Raw genomic sequence first — 21,661 nt, 5'->3', positions numbered from 1 at the left:
AAATTGTATATTACACTGCTGAACCATGAACTGGACACACAGTAAAACTGGTTGACCCGTTTTATCAATTGCATCCTTAATGCAATTTGAATGAACAAAGATACTTAAATTTTAGTTACCTTGACATAACCAAAGAGCAAAGAATGAAAAAATTTTAAGGTGGTTTTAAAAATAAAGTCTGACAAAACCAGTTCAATCAGTGAAATAGGTGAGACTCATTTTTATTCCATAATTTAGTTTCTTCCCTTTTTTTTTTTAAAGGAAAACTAGGTCAGCAAAAATGTGAAAGTGTTGTATAATAATGACTACAAATCACTCAGAGTTCTGGTTCAAGGGGTTTTAACCTGGTAATAAATTATCCTTCTAAGATGAGACTGCGAGTTAATTATGTCCATTACTCTAATTTTATTTCATATCTAGAGGGGAACTAAGGAGAAGGGATCACAAATAACTCACTACCAAAAGCCGCTACATTTTCTCTTTAGTATATTGAAGAATATTCTAAATGAACCACCCCATCTCTGCCAGTAGGCTTTTCATTTTATGCTGAACAAAGAACCCAAAAATTGACTGGTAGGAGAGCTGAGAAGTAATTTTTCTATTTGTCGACATCCGTTAAAACTGCCTCTTTATCACCATGCCCCTCCCAGGCCATTAAGGACAAATCTTTCCTTTCCAGGGAGTTCATTTCATACCAGGCCTGGAATGTTACGCTCCCTGCTCAAGGACTCAGGCTCTAACACAGTGAAAGTCTAATTAACCAGAAACCACTTAATCAATCAGAATTGTCCCTTGAGTTACGGCTAAATCATAAAATCATAGCAAAAAAAGCTCAATCAGGAATTTAGACAAAAATTACCGAAATCATTTATTTAAACATCAATGCAAACAACTATGTTTTCTCTACCTAGTGAAATGAAATTTCTTAACAATTATCCTGACAGACCTCAAAAACTTTACCCATTAAAAAGATTCAACTATGGCTATTCATCTCCATTCACTCATAGAAATGTAGTATGATTATTTTACCACCATATCTAACCACTCAGGCTTGAAAGAGAGATGCTTCTTAGAATTACTCATTGCTCAACAAGAATACTTGAAGCTGATATGTAGTTCTTCAGCAGTTTGGGTAATGTTCATCCCATCCATGCAGCCCTGAAGAATAGACTTCAAAGTACATATAATTTAAAATGTTCTCAGGGGACATTTCATTTTTTTTTTGAAAGCTGTTAACATTAATGTCCTCCAAATTTCATCCTGCTCTTTCTCTTTTAATTTATAGATTAAAAATCTCTTCTACACTGTGATCAAATAAAAAAAATAAATCTTTGATCTCTTCATGTTAAATTTAAAAATAGATGTACATAGCAAGTAACTCTTGTATAAACTGTACTCCGTTACAAAAGCACTGACAATTTTCCAAGGTCTCAAGGTAGCACTTATTCAAGGGAGATGGAAGGATACCCTGAGTCATGCTCCCACATCTCCTGAGCATGTCTAACAGTGGGTCCTTGCAGTAAGATGGGTTCGCAGAATTATCTTGATTGGGTGTGTTTTGCACAGGATAGTCCTGGATTTTTTTCCCTAATCATTGCTCCAAAAGTGTTTAAGTAAATCTCCCTTTCATGCCTGGTGGCACATCCCATAATGATTCCTTAAGCAGGTGGCAGTGTTTTTGTATAATGTTGGTTACTAAAACTGGGTCCATAGATTTCTACATTAGTGAGCATCCAGCCATGGAATGAGATGCCAGATTCGCTGTTCTTTGTGTCTCCCCTCAGCCTAAACAGGCCTCCAGACAAATTCCCAAGTGTTTCTCAGAAATGGGACAAAGTACTCCCTTCTCTTTTGCCTTTAAAAGAAAGAAAAGTTGCTACTCTTACATCTTACTTTCTGAGATAATTATCTGGCTCCCTCAGTCTTTCTTGTCCACTGTCTTCTTTGGCAGAAGTGGATTATGTGTTTGCCAAGGGAGATGAATTGATTGTAGTATATTCAGTTCTTTCAACTCTACAACTGGAGGAATACCTGGCCCCAGTTTTTTGCATCCATCTTCAAAATGCTATGTGTTTTGTCTTCAGTTTTGAAACCAAACTGACATTTCAAGGGCAGTAAGAAAAGTCCCACTCAGAGCATAATTTTAAACAACACTACAAAATCTTTTTTTCATCTTATAAGCACTCAAGATTTCAGAATGGGGTTACCACAACAAGTAAAGGAAAAAATAATTGCACCTGATTTGCAAATTTGCTATAAACTAACAAACATGTGTGGGTGTGTATAATTTTTATGCATATTATATCAAATTTGCATCATCCAGATTCACTGAAACCAGAGGTGAAAGAATGATGAAAAGCTTTACAAAATATGAGTAAGAGTGAAAATTCTAAAAACCATTAATCATTAATTGATTATTACAGAAAGTGAAACAACCAGGTATTAATGTTTAAACAAGAAAATAAACTTTATGGAATAAAAGATATTTAAGAAACATATCAACCAAGTAAAATTTTTTTATAGTTGATATTAAGGAAATTTTAATTTTAGTTGTGAAGATGGTATTGTGTTTATGTTTATTTTAAAAAGTGCTTAACTGGTAGAAATCAGACCAAACATTGATAAGAAAAATTATATGATGGCTGGAATTGATTTATGTTGTTTGTTTTTTATTTGTTTGTTTATTTTATTTTTTATAACTTGCCAGGGGGTGAGTATGCTTATGAGAGAGATACAGAGAGAGAGAGAGAGAGAGAAAGTGAGAAAGAACTCTTCCCACCCCACAATCCCTTCTTCTCCATTAATCCTTTCAGAATTTGGAACACGCATGCATATGTGCCTAGTGTGTTTCTCAAGCTGCTGGATCTGGACTGGAAAAGTGAAGTTAGCCCTGTGGCATCCAGCTGTCTCAATCACCAAGCATAGGCAGACTCCTAGAATTTACTTTAATTTTTTTTTTTTTTTTTGGTCACAAGTAGGACCTTTTATTTGTCACATTAAAAGTCTGAGCTTTAAGCAGAGTATTAGGCTGGGCCTTCATACCCATCAGCTCATTCAACTTTAGCACCCATCTCATCCCCAGTAGCTTTTTCAGAGCTACTGCCTTCACCGTGAAGCTTCATGAGTTTCCCCAATTCAAACTTGGGCTTTTCAGCATTTTTAATTTTCTGATGAAGACATTAAGGAGAGGATAGATAGATTGACAAGCCTTTTCTATGTCCTTTCCAGTGCTGCCTGGAGTCAGTTTATTGACCACTTCTTCAAGTAATTTGTCTGCACCTCCTGGTCATCATTTCCATCATCTTCCAGACTTGGTAGACCTGCTGATGTTGAGCATAAAAGGTCTTCCGTATCTGATTGTTGCATTTTTTTTTTCAGTAAACCCAACACAGGGGGATGAAGAAAATAATTATGAGTAGTCTTGACATCAGCATGAGCTTCAGTCACGGTCTGCCATTTTTTGAAAGAACACATTTTGTCATATGTCCTATCCATGCCATGGAAGTTAGTCAGGCAGATTTTGTCCTCAACTTCCTTGGTGATTAGTTTAAATTTCCTAAATGCGACTTTGTCATTCTTCAGATCTGCAAGGCTCACTTCAAACACATGACCCAAAAGGCTGTCATCAGACACAATTTCGGTTCCTTGAGTTCTGGTAACTAGTGTTTTCCCAATATTTCATATGCTGAACATAGCAGGTGCTTTCATGTCATACAATTTTTTTTTTTTTTTTTTTTTTTAAAAAATGATTCTCTTTTTTTTTTTTTGTCTCTTTTTTCTTCCTTTCACCTTTCATAAGGTGCTTATTCTTGCCAGCCACTATGGTGCTACTCAAAGATCCAAAAGACTAAAATATTTTAAAAATAAAAACAAATAAATTTGTGATGTGAAAGAACAAACAATATTCGCAAAATATTGATAACTGTAACCTAGGTGATGAGTATATTGTTTTATTTTGCAAAACCCTAGCTTTTTTCTAGATATGTGCAAGCTTCACTTGCTTCGTTTACCTGCCTGTCTGTTTGTTGGCACAGTGGCCCCCATTGCTAAATTATATTCTTCAGCTTATAAACTTTGTTATTCTAAAAGTTATCCAGTATTTTTATATCGTGCTCTCACTGAAAGGCAGCAATCTACGTTGGCTCTGTGGCACAGCAGTAATCCACTACTGAAGAGAAACCGGATGACCATAATGGTTCTAGTCTCCAGCCTGGTCAGCCTGCGCCATGCCAGGTACACACATGAGAGTCCAGGGTCCAAATTAAATTAAAATAAATAAATACATAAATAAATAAAAGATAGCCAACCAATGTTGAGCAAGTCACAATTAAACTCTTACAGTGTTAGCAGGGTTTCTGATGAGTTTGGTTCCATTGGAAGTACAGCCACTATATCTGGCCCCATATACCATTAGACATTTTGGAATTCCCAGTAGAAAGCTTAGACAACACATACTATTGCTCTTAGTGAACCTATTAGAGCAACACTCTGATCTCATTCTGAGACTCTATTCTACGTATTGACCTAGAAGAAAAGGTTACAGTAGATCTGCTGAGAAATGATGATCACAATCTACCCTTTTGTGACCCCCCACAGGGGCTCCAGGCAGAGGGAAGTTCATCTCAGGCAGAGGGTACGGGAGGACCTGTGAGTTGAAGATTCTCATCTCTCTCTTATTTCAGGTCCCATTCATTCCCTATGGGGAGAAAAAAAAATAGAAAAGAGACTCACAGTAGCTGTGGATTTAGCCTCTTTATAAATATATTCCTCTTGGAGCCAGCAGGTAGTGTAATGGTTAAGATGCTAGACTCCCACATGACTGATGGTGGTTGGAGTCTTGGACCCAGTGACTTAAAAATCTTCCTGGGCATGTGTGCGTGCATGTCTAAAATCCCAGGAGAAAAGGACTGTGGTGTGACCATCCCTCCTGGGGGATTACTTTCCTTCTCACTGTCTCTCTCTGTCTCTATCCAGTGAGTGTATGCATCTTATGGCAAAAACCTTTAAACAAATAAATAAATACACTTCTCTTAGAATAAAATATTGACACTGATTTTGTTTGCTTCTTTGTTTTTTTTTTTTTGTGTGTGTGTGTTTTGTTTGTTTGTTTGTTTTTTTCTTTGCTATAGGACACATTTGCTTTCCAGAGAGAGAAAGTGAGATATTACCCCCGGGGTGATGGCCACATCACAATCCCTTCTCTTCCATTCTCCTCCTGGGATTTTGGGCATGCACGCATAAGTGCCTGGTATGATTTTTAAGACACTGGGTCCAGGACTTACACCATGCATCAGCCATGTGGGATTCAGTACTTTAACCTCCGGGCCACTGGCCCCCCTCAAGACTGATTTTTAACACAGTATTTTCTTGGCTGTAGAAGCAGGGAGGGAATGAAATGCTGTTATGGAGGCTTCCTGGTGTTCATAAGCTATGCTGAGTCGTCCTTAAGAATGATTACTCATCAACATGTAGTGGACTGGGAAGGTGTGTTGATCAGTTTGGAGAACTTTACAGAATATCACAGATGCGACAGTTGAAACAATATTTATTTAAAAGTCCAGGATTATGCTGTCATCAGGGTTAGTTCCTCATAAAAGTTCTCTTCTGTCTTGTCACCCCATCATGTATGTGGGTGAGTGGATATGTGTGTATTGTTCAAAAAAATCTAGCTACTTTAGAGGAATATACTGTTGAATCTATCTAAGATGTTTGTTCTATGCAGCTCAAGGTAATGATGACCCTGCTCAGAGAGGATGTGTCAAGAAAACAAAAGAAGACCAAGGAAAATCTTAATAAAACTCAACATAAATGCTCAGGGAACACCAAAGTATCCAAAAAAATTAAATATTATATTCAGAAATAAAGTTATCAATCTTAGGTTAGTTTCTATTGGTTTTCAAAGTCTATAAAATCAAATGCATAACATTTTAAAATAGAAAAAGCAGAGAGAGAGAGAGAGGGAGATTCAGTCACAGGAAGATCTATAAAGAAAAAAATGCAAAAAAAATTAATGAAAAGAGTACAGTGTTCTTAGCAACCTATGAAGTTGTGGACATAGATTATGATGAGTGGATAAGATTTTGATATAAAAAATCAAGTTATTTTAATACCATGTTAATATTACCCAATCAATTTTAGGGTATGAATAAAACAATTACAATAACAATATTGAGGGTTTCTTAGGGCATCCATAATATCAGTCAAATATGATGACTCATTTCTAAATCACCATTCAATAGCCTTTTAAGTCTATTGATTTTAACCACTTTATCAATACTATTAACATCACCAGTAATAACTCTAATTGATTAGGTACATAACATTTGCTAGAATAAGCACTAAATGATTTATATTTATTACCTTTAATCACATAAAATTTTCAAAATGAGAATTGTTTTTCTTAGTTTACACATTAAAAAAAAAATTAAGGCTCAGATTATTAAGTCACTTGGCTAGGGTACATAGTCAATACCATACTGTAGTTTTGAATACAGGTTAACATGGTCCAGTAAAACTAATTGATTGACTTATTTCTATTTAAGAGGTTTTTTTGTGACAAAGGTAGTTCATTATTTAATTTTGTGGAAAGGAAGTCTCTGAGAATGGTTTAATGTATAAAAATGTATAAATTTTAGTCAGTACAGTGTATTGTTGGAAAAGTAAGACTTTCTTACATGACATAAGAAAATTATTCTTCTCATTGAAGAAAAATGAAATCTGGGTTTCATGTGGTAGGATATCTAAGAAAATTTTCCTCTTTTTGTTCTTGTGTGAAAAAAATGAAATACACAATTGTGCATGAGCATAAGCAAGTGTGTGCAGGCAGGCACAAATACACACACACGCAACCTTTTCTAAGACAAAGATTCTAAGGTCTGACCTCTTTTAGTTTGAGGTATTGTAACAATTGAATGAGAGAAACTTAGCAGAGCATAAAATTCTAACAGAAGCGAACAAGATCAAACCCTCTAAATGCTACCTAAATGTAATTTATGACATCAGACCAATGCATTCAGAAAAGAGAATCAAAGATTTATCTATGAAAAATGCTAAAAAGGAGGAAAGGAGAAAACTTGGGGAGTGTCACTCATTCACCCTTCTGTGACTCCTTGTACTCTTCAGATTAAATTCTATGATCAACCAGCTCAACACCTTCTCACAAGCTGCCCAGTGTCCTATGGACAGCACCCAGAGGACTCAAGCTGTGCTTCACCTCTGTTTTTATCCTGCTTGCTGGTTCTTCCTCTGCTTCTCTCCACATTCTCAATAACTGTGCTCTTAGAACTCAGTTGTGTTTTAGTTTCTACTCTTGGAACGAAGCATAGAGAAAGTCATAGTGACCTCTGAGAAGATTCCTCTGACTTCTTCATTCGGTACTAGCAGCATGAATACACCTCACACCACATTCCTCATCACATCCATCTCACCTACTACCACACCGACCACACTTACCACTTTGCACACAGATACAAAGCAATTATTTTCCTTATTTTTTTTAACTAAATTCTCCTAGAGTGTATGAATTTACTAGAAAGTGACAGAGAGAAAGAGGAGAGAGAATCACCGCCCATGGGAGGACTCAAACCGCATGGTTGTGCATATGGGATTCAGCCCCCTTGATCACAGGACCACTGGCTGACCCAAAGCAAAATCCCAAGAAATGTGACTATCCAAGGAACTCTATCATCTCCCATCTTACTTGAGTTACTTTCCTGTATTAATCAACATTTATGCTGAAAACACCAAAGGGACCTGGGATAAAAGAGAAAGACAGTGAAACCAATAGTTTTTGTTTTTGTTTTTAATTCCCTATCATTCTTGAATAAGTCAAAAGTAGAGAGTGTTTTTATAGCAAGCACATATCAAAATGTGAAACAAAGGGGCCAGCAGGTGGCATAGCAGTTAAAGTACTAGACTCTCACATGGTCAATAACAGGCTGGGGGCTTGAAAATCATGCTGGACATGTGTGCATGCATGCCCAAAATCCCATGAGCAGAATTGAGGAGAAGCACTTGCAGCATGGCCATTTCCCTTGAGGGAGTGACTTCTCACTTTACCTCTTGTTGTCTCTCTCTGTCTCTCTCCAGCATGTGCACAAGCCCTGTGACAAAAACCTATAAAAGAAAAACAAAAGTGAAACAAAAACAATTAATTTTGTGTAGCAGTTACACAATCAATTAAGAATTAAACAATATGCATGTACAAAATATAAAGTAATGGGTAATTTTGACAATTCTTCATATACATTAAGTAGTTTTTAATTTATACTTAAAACTAGAGTAGGAAATTAGCTACAGGTAGTAATGGGAGTAGGAAAGCTAGAGAGATCCATATGGTAATGTATTAGAGCTGGAAACATCAATTGGAACTCATATTCATCTTAATGCCATTACAGATGGATACACATAGAAATGCACAAACAGAGGTCATACACCACAAATACGTTTATCTGCTTCAGCTGAGGTTCTCCAAAAGCAAGCACCACTATAGCACCCAGATCCTGGATTCCAATACCACTCTCAAATAAAATGAAGAAGGATTCATTAAAGAAGTGGATGACCCTAGGACTAGGGAATAAAATGTACAAGATTAGCCTAGGACCATCTCTTAGTGCTACCAAAACATGAACCATGTTAAAAAAATTAATCAAGCAAACAGACAAGAAGGTCTGTGTCAGAGGGCCACAAGAGCCAGAAAAAATACTTTTCCATTCAGACATTCAATTCCAGTTAAAATACATAAATTATTAGAGTGGATTAAAAAATACCAAACTAGGGGTCGACATGCAAAATGGTGGTTAAGGTGCTGGATTCCTGTATGGTTCCAGTCCTGCACCTGGCAGCCTGAAGATCATGCTGGGAGCATGTGTGTGCATGCCCAAAATCCTAAGAGGAGACTGGAGAAGGAACTGGGGTATGGCCATCCTCCAAGGGAGTTATTTCTTACTTTCCCTCCCTCTATGTCTCTCTTAGGTTGTCTGGAAAGTCATGACATATTCCCTACGTTTTTCTATGCAAAAATGCATAATGACTTTCCCAACAACCCAATACATCTTACCGACAAGACCTCCACTTGAAGCAAAAATGAAGTAAACTAAGAGTAAAAGGATGGAGAAAAATATATATCCTGTACTTATATTAGGTAATCCTAATCTAAAGAAAATGGCAGAAGCTGTATTCATTTCAGACAGAGTAGACTATAGATCAAGGACAATTGTCAGGAACAAAGATGAAAATTTTGTAATGATAAAAGGGTCAATGATCCAAAAAGACATAAAAATCCTTAATATGTATATGTCTAAGAAGAGAGTATCAAAATATATGAGACAAAACACATGATAGAACTGCAAGGAGAACTAGATGAATACATTCTTATTCTGAAAACTTCAACATCCCTAGATCAGAAATGGGTCAGCAGAAGGAAAATCAGTAAGGACATAGATGAACATACCAGCAGCATCAGTCAACTGAATACAATTGGCATCGGAAAAACGTTTCACTCTGGGAATGGCAGGTCACATGGTGGATAAGGCACTGACCTCCCACATGGTTGACCACAGTTTGACTCCCAGGTCTGGCAGCTTGCTTTTCCCACTTTTCCCACTCTCTGTCTGTGTCTCTCTGGTCAAAATAAATAATAATAATAATAAATTAAATTAAAAATAAATACTTAAGAAATAATTAACCCAACAAAGGCAGCATGTGTATTCTTATGCTCACATAGAACATTCTCTACTATAAACATATTCTAGGATATAAAACAGACAAAAAAAAAAAAGAAAGAAAAGAAAAGAAAAAAATAAATCATTACAAGGTATGTTTCTAGATTAGAATAAAATTAAAGTAGAAGTCAACAACTGAGAGGTAGCTGGACATTTTCCCAGTATTTATAAATAAAGCAAAGGGGTTGGGCCAGTGGTGGCATGGTGGTTAAGGCAGCTGGATCTTATATGAACAACTGCCTGGTTTGAGTCCTAAGACCAGTGACTTGAAAAACACACTGGGTATGTGTGTGTGCATATTCAAAATCCCAAGACCAGAATGGAGAAGAAGGAATTGCAGTGTGCTTGACCCCTCTGGGGGGTACTTTTTCACTTCCCTTTTCTCTCCCTGTCTCAGAGGAGTGCACCAAACCTATAGTAATTAAATAAATAAAAAGGGGCCAAAGCATAAATTTCAAGATTAATTAAAATGCATTTAATCTGAATTATAAAAGAACTACAACTTACATACAAATACATATGTGTGATATAGTGAAAGCAATGATTAGAAAGAAAGTTATGGTACTAAATGCATATGTTAGACAATTATAAAGTTTTTAAATCAGTAACATAAGCTTCCATCTTAGAATACCAGTGAAAGAAGAATAATTTAACCCTAAAATAATTGGAAGAAAAAATAATAAAAAAGAACAATAATGAATAAAATAAAAAAAGGAAAACAATAAAAAAATTAGTAAAAACAAAAGGCAATTGTTGAAAACAGCAATAAAATTGATAAACCTCTAGCCACATAAACCAAAAAAAAAAGGAAGAGAAGATGTGAATTTCTAATAGCAGAAATGCAGGTGAAACCATCATTACTGATTTCATAGAAATTAAAATATAATACAAATCTAGCACAAACAACTTGATGCCCACAATTTTAATAACTTTCATGAAATAGTTATTAAATGGCAAACTACCAAAACTCACCCATGGCAAAATAGACAATCTGAATGAGCCTATATCTATTAAAATATTGAATTGATAACTTTCCTCCTTCTTTTTGTTGTTAATGCCATAATTCCTAGAATGAAATATAGCAGAAAGACTTCATTGCAATTGTCGAGGCAGTTTCTTGCCTATGACACAAAAAACAAAAAACACAGACAATAAAAGTTAAAATAATTGGGACTACATCAAACTAAAAAAATTTCTACACAGTAAAAACAATAATTCATTGAGTGAAAAAATGACCTTTGGAAAGGGAAACAAATCCTTGCAATTCATATATCTGATAAGGCATAAATTTCCTAAATATAAGGAACTCCTATTATTCTAACTGAAAAAAAAAGACCTGATTTTAAAATGAGCAAAGAGATTGTATGGACATTTCTTCAAAGAAGACACAAAAGACACAAATGGAAAACAGATATATGAAAAGGTGCTCAATATTCCTAAAAACTGAAGGAATGCAAATCAAAACTACCGAGATATACCACCTCCCAGATTCTTAAACCCAGCAGAGTTAATTCCCCTTTGTGACTCTGAGTGTGCAGTATCCTCTGAGAATCTTTCCCACAGTACCCCTACTAGATCCTCAATGGCCTGCTCTTTTTTTTGTATAAATTGAATTTTCCCATCCTTACAGTGGCTTTTTCCAGTCTGTTAGTACGTTGTTTTATCTGTATCCCTTTATTTGATTTTTTCATAATATTCATTTTAAAAATACTTTTTTTTTTAAGTTTACTATAAGGTACATGTAAACACCAGGGAGGAAAAGAGAGAGAGAGAAATTACTCCTAATGTAGGATGTTATGCCACAATCCTTTTTCCTCTTGTTTCCACTCAGGATTTTGGGCAAGAACACACATGTGCTTGGTATGTTTTTCAAGCCACTGTGTCCAGGATTCAAACCACACAGTCAGCTATGTGGGATCCAGCCACCTTAACCACCATGCCATCAGCTGACCCTTAAAAACATTTTATAAAATTCATTTCCTTCAACTCACATTTATTTTTTTACTAGAATACGAGACCTATGAAAATAGGTGCTTCATCTTTCTTGTTTATACAGGGTCAGGAGCTATAACACAATTTAAGGTACACAGTAGGTTCTAAATATATGATTACTAAGACTATAAGTTAGTCCAGAACCTCATAGTCCATACCAGTGAAAGGGATTGGAATGTCTCCCTCTCTACGTTTTATTTCAAGATCCTTGCAATTGAATCAGAATTCAATGCTAGTACACAATCACAAAAGCTGTTTGTGATCTAGAACACAAATTTTCAAAACTGCAGTTTTCCTGGCACACAGGTACTCTCAACATGCCTTAAAAACCACTGTAGAAAGGATAGAATGTGGCTGAGGACTCTAAAAGCAATTTCTGCTTCTGGCAAGCAGTGGTCTTATATCTCCAGCTTCCACTTAAGTTTTCAAGTGGGAAAATAAATAAATTAATTAATAAATGTGTCATATCAAAAAACAAATTTTAAACATAAATCTAGATGAATTGAAGTTGAATATTTAAAAAAAAGCTTTTATCTTTACATGCATGCTGATGAATTGAACCACTTCTCTTTATAATTCAGTTTTTATAAGAATACTGAATATATTAATAATTAAGTTTTTTGACATGAATTAGCCCAATTATCCTGTATGTTTTTCAGCTCAACTTGCATATGCATATGCATACCAACTACAGTAGGATTTAGTGTGTTAAAATTTTACCATAGTTTGTCATAGGTCTTACTCTGAGATTAAAAATAAGTTAACATCTCTCACTATTTGCTCTTCTAATTAGCTACATGCGTTGTGAAGTTTCCCAAACGAAGAGGATTCCTGATCAATTGTAGGGCCCAGAAGGACCTGTCTTATCCTGTGGGCCTAGACTTATTTTGTATGTTGTTAGCAGAAATGTTTATTTATCTGCCATTTGGGAACAACCTGGTGATTCCATTAGCAAAGAGAATATTAAGACCTTGATGCTAAAAAGGTATTTAAAGTTCCTCCCTATTCTAGTTATTGCTGGCCACCATTAAAATCACTCCCAATATCACCATCATGGCATCACTTTACTTAGAAGTGGCTTCTAAATGTTCACCAGAGTGGAATATTTTCATTCTTCTTTGGGATAGTGGTTCTTATTTAACAATAGCTCTGTCTCCTCGCTTCTAACTTCACCTTGACTAAATCACTTGAACAAACCTGAGGTAATTCTTATGTTCAGGAGTTTAATGTTCAATGTCTGAGAACTGAAAAGCTCATCGAAGAAAGAAAAAAGAAAGAGCAAGAAAAAAAAAAGAAAGAAGAAATGGAAAGAAGAATGGAAGGAAGGAAGGGCAGGCACAGTGCTGAAAATCAGGGGGGAAAATGTGATTGTCTAGTCCATAAACTATATTTCCCTTAAGTTCAGAGTATTCTTTTGAAACTTTCTAGTACCATGAAGGAAGCCTATTCATGGACAGTCAATTGAATAATTGCATCTCACACAGTGCAAAGTAAAAACGTCCATATAGAAAATTTATTTTGAAGGAGATCAATGATGACTGCTTATTGTAAATGTTTCAAAGTTATCAGAAAAGTACTTTTCATTTCAATGGAGGACAAACCTGCAAAGTAGGCATGTAGAAAGTTAAAAAATGATTATCTGCAGAATATAATGGACCACATGTCTATGTCCAGCTCAAGAGCTGGGGCTAAAACATAAGACATTAGCCACTGTGTAGAGAAATGAGCACTAAAATCATGAACATATGTCACCAAGGGGATGAATGAGGTGAATGCAAGAACTCTGACTGAGAGATACCATTGACTGGGTGAGACAAGAATGATGCACCAAAAGAGGGGTCATTGGGATAGCAAAATGTACTATAACAGCAATAGAAAAGAAATCTTGGACTCTGTCAGAAAATGTGCTAAGTCGCTTACTCTCTATCACCATCTCCTCAAAACAGCAGATGGCGAAGAGTTAATGAAGCCAGAAAACATCAATATCTACTGGAAGGAATTGTTGGTAAATGTGAGGAAGCTGCTAGATAAGGGGAATTTACCTCAATATTTAATGTCTAGAAACAATTAGTTATTTAATATATCAAAGGGATAGAGGGAATAATATTTGCTCAAGTATGATAATAGAGAGGTAAAGAGCAATTTCTCTATTTATTATTAATATTTAATCAGGGAAAAAATCCCTGGGCTAGAAATCAATAGTCCAAGATCAGTCACTAATTATTTCTGTGGCCTTGAGCAAAATACTTAATATTTCTTGGCAACAGCTTTCTCCTAGGGTTCCAGTGATTTTCAAACTGAACTCCAGAGATTAAGCCAAGGATGCAGGAAGCCTTAGAGGGCATTGGAAGAGACCCACTGGGGAAAATATAGACTATCTCTCATCTACACTCCCTTATTGTCAGACACACACACACACACACACACACACACACACACACACACATTTTATCAAGAAGAATTCTTTATTAAGAATTCTGCTTTTCTCTGGGTTAAATTTCCTTTAAAAAAGTGGTTCCAGGGACCAGCATTTAGCGTAATGGCTATGTCGCTGGACTTCCATGTAGTCGACCGCAGTTCGAGTCCCGGACCTGGTGGCTTAAATTAACGCCAGATGCGTGTGCGTGCGTGCCCAAGATTCCAAGAGGAGAATGGAGGAGAAGGGATTGCAGTGTGGCCATCCTCCCTGGGGTGTGATTTCTTGCTTTCTGTCTCTCTGTCTGTCTGGTGAGAGCATGCGCCCTATAGCAAAAACCTCTCCAAAAAAAGAAAAAGAAAAAAAAGTGGTTCCATTGATGAAAACATATTTGTACAATATTGAACTTGATGATCATTCATTAGTAATGGCTGTGTCATCTGATTCTAAAATCTCATTGCCTGAGAAACACACTGGGTGCATTTGTATGCAGGCCTGAAATCCTAAAAGGAGGGAGAAATGGAAGAGAAAAGACTGCAACACAACCATTCCCTATGGAGGATGTTTTATCCTCTCCCTGTCTGTTTCTAAGTTTCTATCACATGCCCCAACACACTAGCCAGAAAAAGAAAGAAAAAAATCTGTACCCTAAAACTGATTTTATATCACATAATCTTGTACCATTTCATCATTAGGAAAACATGACAAACAGATTCAACTGATAGTTTTAATTTTTATTTTAATATATTGAGCTATGTTCTTTATACTAATGCTGACCATGAGGTACATTGCTCACACAATGTCAACAATCATAAACTTTGCACTAAAAATGCATTTTAAGACTCTTCCTTTTTTTTTTTTCTCTTATCCCCTTACCTATCTTGTTCCCAGGATAAATATCAACCTTTAGCAATATCATCTGTCCCTTTATTTTCCTAAGTCATCATGACTACAGGGGTATTAACTCAGGCTTGAACTTTATCGTTTTAGTATTTACAAAAATGGAATTTTTTTTCCACTGATTCTGTGATCATTTTGCCCAGAATCATCACAAAATATGCCTTCTTATCCTCACAGAAATTTTTCAACCTAGAAGAGCCTATGACTGTCATTAATGCTGTTTACCAAGTATTTATAGATTTGACTTTTCTGGCCCATGGTATAACTGCACTTCCTGATCCCTTGTTATTGGAAGGCACCATGTGATTAATTTTTACTAATGAATCGTAAGCAGAAATAATCCCATGTCATTTTTAGTATGAAACCTTTAGTGGACAGTTTGAAGCCCTCCAGAGTTCTATTTTCCTTTTGGCAAAGTGATCTTTATTGTCTAATGAGATAGCTGTTTAGGCAGTCTGGGTTCTTGAGAAACTCCAATAAACAAGGCCCCCAGCTGAATTGTCATAAATTTGTAGTATAAATTAAAAATAAAACTTAGTTCTTTGAACTATTGAGACTTGAAGCGCTCTCTCTCCTCCAGTGGCACAAGATGCCAAAAAGAAAGAAGGCCAAGGGAAAGGGGGAGGAGGGCCTCCAGGCCCTGCTGTTGAGAAGAATTAGGAGGCTAAGAAGGTAGTTAATCCCCTGTTTGAGAAAAGGTCTAAGAATTTTGGCATAGGATAGGACGTCCAGCTTAAAAAGGACCTCACCCACTTAGTCATACGGCCCCACTAAATCCGGCTGGAGCAGCAGAGGGCTATCCTCTACAAGTGGCTGAAAGTGCCTCCTGTGATTAATAAGTTCATCCAGGCTCTGGACCATCAGTTAGCTACTCAGCTGCTCAAGTTGACCCACAAGTACAGGCCAGAGACAAAGCAGGAGAAGAAGCAGCGGCTGCTGGCCCTGGCTGAGAAGAAGGCTGCTAGCAAAGGGAACGTCCCCACTAGGAAGCCACCAGTCTTCTAGGCAGGGGTCAACACTGTCACTACTTTGGTGGAGAACAAGAAGACTCAGCAGATGGTGCGTGCACATGATGTGGATCCCATTGAGCTGGTTGTCTTCCTGTTTGCCCAGTGTCAGAAGATGAGGGTTCCCTAATGCATTATCAAGAGGAAGGTCAGATTGGGATGCCTGATCCACAAGAAAACCTGTACCACTGTTGTCTTCACACAGGTTAACTTGGAAGTCAAAGGCACCCTGACTAATCTGGTGGAAGTCATCAGGATCAGTTACAATGACAGATATGATGAGATACACCATCACTGGGGAGGCAATGTCTGGGCCCAAATTCTATGCCTTGCATTGCAAAACTGGAAAATACAAAGGCTAAAGAGCTTGCCACCAAATTGGGTTAAATGTGCACTACTAAGTTTTCTGTACATACACATAATAAAACCCTCTCTTTCAGCCAGTGGGGGAGGGCAGGGAGAGGAAGACTTGGAGATTGGTAAAACCTAGACTAACCTAACTGATAAAAAGTATACATTATGACAGCAAAACAGTATAAATAGAATAGCAAAGTTACACACTGTGACACAAAAACAGTCTAAACAGTGTTATCCAGTAGGTTGAGCTCTGTGGAATGCATTCATAAAGTGGCCCGTTTGTCACCTTGCTTTCTTCACCTTCCTTTCCTGTTCCTGAGTGCATCTTAGGTAAAGCTCAGAGTTCTCTAATCACCATTCTATAAAAACACAGTCTTGTGTTAGTAATTTAAATAATTTCAAATGTAACTCTCAAATTCACTTTCCTTCCCTCCAATCTCCAGTTCCTCTTTGCTGTATCTGTGGAACTTGCCCAGAGGAATGTGAGATCCTGATCCTTTCACTCTACTCTACATTCTTCTGCAGCTGCATTTAGTTCTTCCAGGACAGGACTGGGAGAGAGGATGTTTAGCAAAAATAAGAGTAAAAACCTCTATTTGGCTACTCTTTCTCTGTAACAAGCTACCCCTAAACTTAACAACTTCAAGCAAGTACTAGACTTGTGAGACTCTGCTGTGAGTGAGATGCTGGAAGAGATGCCACAGGAATGGGCTCTTCTTTGTTTAGGATCTCATCTAGGAAGACCTGAAGATGGAGGGTAACTTCATGGCAGAGCTAGGGTCGCCAGACTTCTCCACTCTCAGGTTCTACATCGGGGCTGGTGAGGCATCAAGACTGAGATTTTAAATCAGGTGCTTCCTGTAGTCTTTCAGGGCACGATTTTCTGACAACTTGGGCACCATGGGGAAGTCAGACTCTTTACCTAGTGCATCAGTACTACAAGGATAAGTTGTCTGGCAAAAAGAGTGAAAATAGCATTATTTCCATCATTTGTTAAGGTAGCTACGATGACACCTATAGTAAAGGGCAGGAGAATTAGAAAGCATTTCCAAATGGGGGTTATGAGGCCACACTATAGTAAATATATGAGAGATGATCCCTAGATCCTCCTAGAACTCACAATGCGCCACCCAAGATTTAAGTTCTAACTCTTTCACTGGAAATAAAGTGAATTATTTGCAAGCACCACAGAAATCTTAGCACAACAGATCCGATGTGAGCAAAAGATCACTTTAAGAGCCCAGTACCTGCCCCCTCAACCACGTAAAATTACTTGCCATGAGATCCAGCTATCAGTCAGATTGTGCCCAGTGGGAACAACCAGTTGACACAAGCCTTGCTGCCAGCTGCAGCATCCATGAAGCCCCAACTGACTACTGTCTCCTTGAAGCACCATCAGGAGAAGAGAGCACCACCCACCAATCACTAACTCCTCCAGCTACCCTCCTGCTTCAGAATACACTAGTTGTCTTCCCCAAAACCCACATCTTCCAAGGATCCAGCACCCATTTCTTGAAGGCACATTACTGAGGGATTTTGCAACTGGCCTTCAGCCAGGGCTGCAATGCTAGGTTCTGGATGTAACTTGACTGGTTTTCTGAGAGATCCCTTATATGGTTTGGATGTTGGTGGAAAGGAAAAAGTACCTTCTCCTCATCCAACAACTCATTATTTGGTGCCAAGTATCATGGATTGCATGTTAATTCCTCCACAAATCCATGTGTTGAAGCCCTAGCCACCAGTTTTAGGAGGTAGGACATTTGAGAGGTGATTTTCATGAGGGTGGAACACTTATGATGGGATTAATGCCCTTATACAAGAGACATGAGTTTGTTTCTTTCTATTCCATTCTCTACTACGTAAGATTATTACAAACCTGAGGACAGTCACTCAGTCTACACTATACTGATCTTGGATTTCCAATCTCCAGTACTATGAACAATAAATGTCTGCTGTTTAAACCCCCAGTCTGTGGTGTTCTGTTACAGCAACCCAACGTAACAGAGATAATCACTCTACTGCACAAGGCCCTGGCTTAATTTCATATAGGCTGAAGACAGAGAGTGAAATGATAGTCCCAGGGCCCAGAGAGTCGGTTCTTAGATCAGAATGTCCATGTCTCTTTAGACTATGAAAGGACCTACTTTATACTGTCTCCACTTTTGCTGACTTAGGCTGAAATTCTTAGATAATTGAAAGTCACTTAAGCGCCAATAACACAGTCAAATATAGGTAAGAACATTGGCTTATCACAAATGACGAATTTAAAGTATATTTTCTAGAATATGCAGAAAATATTTGATTCTGAAAGAAACAGACAGTTCTTGACTGGTGAAAGTGACCCTTCACATAACTTTGGTGTGTACACAGCATTCAATGAAAATTAAGGAAAAAATTAATTTCCTATTTTTGAACCCTAAACCCAATTGCACAAGAAAGGCTAAAAACAACTTTAGGAGGAGATATTATAGTTCTTTTCTCATTTAGGCTACTTCCAATAAAGACACCAAACTCAGTGTGTCTTAGCATCCCTGAATAAGTATGGGAACTCTCAAAAACCAAGGATGCTATGAGTACATCTATTGAGTTCGGCAGAATTGCAATGTTTCAGGTTTCCAGTTTTATCATTTTCCCCCTCACAGCTTTTCATCCAAGCTCTACTGTTTGACAGTTTCATTTCTATAACTCATTAAATATTCAATGATTCATAATAACAATTTTCCATGTAATTTTATTGTTCACATTGTGGCATCGACTTCTCGTACCAAATAACAAAAGTATAAATATCCAGTTGAAATAAGGACATTTTAGTTTTCATTTTCATTGCATTAATATTGTCAAAAGGAGCTTGTTGCAAAAGACTTCCAAATATTTCTGAGATTGTCTCACTATTATAACTCTGTGCAAATGGGAATTATGAAACAAAAAGCCAGAAAGGCAGGGGAAATTCAACCAATATCACACTAACTAGAGAGGAAGCTAAGAGAGTGTGAAATCAAAGAATAATCAATTTCCTAAAGGAATCAGGTGTTGCTGCATGTCATTGAAGATTATCTCAAGGGCATGAGAAAAGCAGAGAAGGCTGCAAAAGTTTGAGCAAGAAGAATATGGATTACCAGATCTAGATTTTTCCAAGGGGAAACAGTTTCCCTGCCTTGTACCTAACATTTACAAGGTGTGTATTCTTTTTATACAGGGTCTTAGTGTGTTATGATCCTCTCGCTGAGACTACAGATGTGTCACCATGCCTGATTCTTTTTGAAATAGGGTCACACTATCTTGTCCAGGCCAACTTTGAGCTTGTGGTTCCCTTGCCTCAGTCACCTAAGTCACTGGGACTACAGGTGCACACTACCACACATGGCCTGTACTCCAGGAACCAAACCTGGGTCTCCCATGTATTTCCAGCCTGCAGAGCATAACATTTTAGCAGTGTGCCTCTGTAGGTGGGCCTGAGTTTCTGGATTTGTATAGGAGTATGCTATCAGGCAATATTAGAAAGATCATTTTTACTTACTACTTGCAGTAAAAAGACTAGCCTACCCAAATTGTGTCTCATGAGATGCACCCATAAAAACAAACAAACAAACAAACAAAAAAACGCAATGTATTAATGTGTCCAAATCAAATACTCAAATTGTCTTTTAGATGTTTTAAGAAACACAGCTCAGTAGGCCAGATGTTTCCAGCCTTTATTTCCCCTCTTAGGTAGCTCAACATCTGTGAGCTACCATTATTTATTTATACTTTTTTTAAGAGAGATTTTTTTCTATAGGGCACATGCACTCACCAGAAAGACAGAGAGATAGAAAGTGAAAAATCAGCCCCCAAAGGGGATGGCCACACTTCAATCCCTTTTACTCTAGTCACCTCTTGGGATTTGGGACACGCATGCACATGTACCCAGCATGAGTTTTAAGTCACCGTGCCTGGGACTTGAACCACAGTCGACTACATGGAAGTCCAATGACGTAACCATTATGCCATCTGCTGGTCCCTGAGCCACCATTTAAACATCACTCCGTAACACTTACCACTGTCCTGCTCATTCCCAGTGGAATGACAAACACTCTAAGGAAGTCAAATTTTCATGTGAGCAGCTACAGTCTATGGAGAGAAGTCCATGCAGGATCAGTGGGCTCAGCTGTAAATTCAAGCATCAAATGGAAACCTAACAATGTCACATGCATGCTTCATGGATGCAATAGGCTCTCAGTTGCTCTTAGAATATGTGTCAAAATCCTAAATAAACTTTCAAGCGTTGCACATAACGCCTCTATCTGTACTTTTAGCTTCATCTCATCCTCTCTCTGCACTCTTCTCTGCCCCAAATTCACATGTGGACGCCTTTCCTTTAGGAATTACTGTCCTATTCACTTGTCAGTCTTTGAATTTACTAAAAGCACATCTTGTTTCTCTCAGTATAATGAGGAAGTTTCTGTGATTTTACACCAGTATAAAAGACCAACACTGGGACCAGCAGATGGCATAACAGTTACATTACTGGACTTCTACATGGCAGATAGCAGTTCAAACCCTGTACTCAATGGCTTGAAACTCACACTGGGTATGTGTGTGTGTCCCCAGGGATATGTGCCCAAAATCCTGAGAGGAGAATGGAGGAGAAGGGATTGTGTTGTAGCCATCCCCCTGAGGGGTGATTTCTCACTTTCTGTCTTTGTGTCTCTGGTGAGCTTATGTGCCTTACATAAAGTATCTCTGAAAAAAAAATAATAAATAAAGGCCAACACCAATACAAATCTTTAAAATTCCAAACAAATCTTTTCAGGTTAGGATACTGAGTAAAGAATGTTTTTTTTTTTTTTTTTTTTTTGTTTTTGTTTTTTTTTTTTCAGAATCAGATGAGTTAGAAATTGAAGTGATTTGAATATTTGAATTAGGGCAGAAATATCCTCAGATATGTAAAATAGGGTCTCATGAAAACACAAGAAACCTTAATTTAATGGTACTTATTGACAATATTCAGAGGAGAAGATCATCATAAGGAGAGTGAACTAGTTACTAAGTTGGATTTCTTTGGTGTTTTGAGTCTATCACATTTCAATTACATTTGTGGTCCTTTAAAGCAATATATTATTGAGTACTTTCAAATTATCAATAGCTATGTCTCATTTTAATAACTTGAAGTTTTAAACTCATTCCCTCAAAATTAATCTAAGCCAAATACTCAACTCAAGTATATAAATGTGACAGGAAAACAGAGTATTTCCAATGGCTGTTCACAGAAAGAAGTAAATCTATACTTG

General features: G+C 37.2%; 2 pseudogenes; one reads left to right on the top strand and one right to left on the bottom strand.

The window, feature by feature from the left end:
* Positions 1-3,050: 3,050 nt before the first annotated feature.
* LOC102468097 (40S ribosomal protein S3a-like) lies at positions 3,051-3,708 on the bottom strand (annotated as a pseudogene).
* An 11,905-nt stretch (positions 3,709-15,613) lies between these two features.
* On the top strand, positions 15,614-16,424 carry LOC106735914 (60S ribosomal protein L7a pseudogene; annotated as a pseudogene).
* Positions 16,425-21,661: the final 5,237 nt, after the last annotated feature.

This window comes from Tupaia chinensis, unplaced genomic scaffold (assembly GCF_000334495.1).
Source record: "Tupaia chinensis unplaced genomic scaffold, TupChi_1.0 Scaffold000052_1, whole genome shotgun sequence".
Taxonomy (NCBI): Eukaryota; Metazoa; Chordata; class Mammalia; order Scandentia; family Tupaiidae; genus Tupaia; species Tupaia belangeri.
This window is presented reverse-complemented; position numbering and strand designations above follow the sequence as displayed.